Source organism: Penaeus monodon, chromosome 19 (assembly GCF_015228065.2).
Source record: "Penaeus monodon isolate SGIC_2016 chromosome 19, NSTDA_Pmon_1, whole genome shotgun sequence".
NCBI lineage: Eukaryota > Metazoa > Arthropoda > Malacostraca > Decapoda > Penaeidae > Penaeus > Penaeus monodon.
Window position 1 is genome coordinate 24,967,968 of NC_051404.1, and position 2,267 is coordinate 24,970,234.

Below are 2,267 nucleotides of genomic sequence, written 5' to 3' on the forward strand. Positions count from 1 at the left end.
TTTTCCTGTCGGGTATCCCATTTTGGATGAGGGGTTTCCTGGTGCTGAAGGAAGACTGTAGTGCCATGCAATTAGCTGAGACGGGCCCCAAAAGGGTGTGGAATAATCGCCATGGCATAAAGCATGGTCTACCCTCTGACCACCACTCTCATGATCCTCGGCGACACATGAAACCCCATATAAGACAGAAAACCGGAGCGGCTCCTGTTGCTGCTGTTGGAAAGCAACTGCATACCCAGGGTATACCACACCCAATATTTGGTGTGAATATCACCGGACTTCAGGGCAAGTACGGGGCCAGGACGGCCTCTCGTGCACTAAATATTAACGGTTACACCCTAATGTGTTTTATAGATACGGGGAGTGAGGCAATACTAATCAAGCCTTCAATTCTCAAACGAATTGACCCAGACCGTAATTTTGCTACCAGCAATGTAACAGAGCAATACAGGGAGTTGACGGATCTCTACATTTTCCCCCTAACAGAGGTTTTCTCCCTTTTTATCTGGACAACTGACACTCCAAAATTGTGCCCTTTTTGAAATTTGCCTTTTCCTGGGGGTGTTCTCCTTGGGTAGACTTGCTTAGGAAGGTAGGGCTACACTATCTTTGGAGCAGATCTTCCTCACGGCACCTTACCTTGGGGAACCAAATGTATTCGGGTTTTGTATACAGATCATCATCCCTTCACATTCATTAATCAGCAAATCGTTGGTTCCCAATTACCCAGGAAGCTCCAGTGCATCTGCTAAAGAAAACTGAAAATTCCGCCTCATACAGGACGCTTTTTGGAAGCGTTGTAGCTCGTCGGGTACAGCAGATGGAGACATCATGATAAGTCCATCTATCACCAACAAGTTGACTATCCCTACCTCTTACCCAAAGGCTAGTGCCTCTCTTTATGGAGAGGCACTAGCTGGAAAATCTGGGAAAGCTGGTCCAGTATAGAAGGCAATATCTAATGGAATAGACTGTCCAAAATCCCTCAATTTCCCTCGAAACCCTCTCTAAAAGGGAAACTCTGCTAAGGGTGCCTCAGCCATCACCACCTTCTGTAGGCTACTTCTTGATTGCTGACACACTGGACAAATTTGGTTACATATGCCTGAAAACTTTTAGCATGCTTGGCCAATAATACATAGAATGGGCATTCTCAAATGTTTTGTGAATGCCAGGATGAGATGCCAGGGGTGGTAGGTGTGCTACTTTTAGTGCAGAATTCCGAGGTTTGAAGGAACTACCACTGATAGCATATGCGATCAGGCTATGCCATAACCGTACAAAACATCTTTTTCAGTTTCGAATCTGCTATGGGTAATTTTAACTTCTTTTGAGGCACCTTACGTCTTTCAAATAGCGACTATGTCTGCTAACTGAGGATCTTTCTCCTGTTTCCATGGCTAGCTTCTGCAGCAAATACCACATTGATGGTCCTCTGAAATGTGGTTGGGCAGTGGACGGGCCAAACGGGAGGCGAACAAACTGGAAAAGTATTGGGCTTGAGACATCTCTCAAAAGGCTGCAGTGAGAGCCCCTACGGTCGCTGCTGCTGAGGGTAAATGAACCCTGTCAGATGGATGCCCGTGCAGCTTATTGGACTTTAAAGTCGACCCCTCTGACCGACCTAAAACCGCGTTTTCTGATGGCTATCGACTTTTCCATTTTGTTCGCCTCCGTTTGGCCTGTCCACTGCCCCAACCACATTTAAAAGGACCATAAATGTGGTATTAGCTGCGTTCTTGCAACATACACTGTGCTACTTGGATGATGTCATCATCTAAGTTTTTCAAAACACCTCATTTGAATGAGAAACCCTAGGTCTTTTAAAGCTCAAATTTTGGGGAAATGCCAAATTCGCTGCAACAACCATTAATTTCTTGGCTTTACCATTTCACCCGAAGGTGTTTCACCTGTAAAGGGAAAGGTTTTGGCCATTTCAAAGTCTCCAGCCCCTCGAACAGTCAGAGAAAGTAAAACGCTTCCTTGGCGCTACTGGTTTCTTTAGGAAGCATATACCTAATTATGCTACTATAACCTCTCCTGCTGAGAAAGACCAAAAATGGCAATGGGTCCTGAACACAAACTGCGTTTGATGAACTGAAAGAATGTCTAGTCACTGCCCTGTTCTTCGGCAGCCAGATTTTAATAAAGAATTTGAGATTCATACAGATGCCTCAGGTGTACATTAGGGGCCTGTCTATGCAACGAGATGCTGAACAACTCCCCATGCTATTGCATATTATAGTCGGAAATTGAGGTCTGCTGAG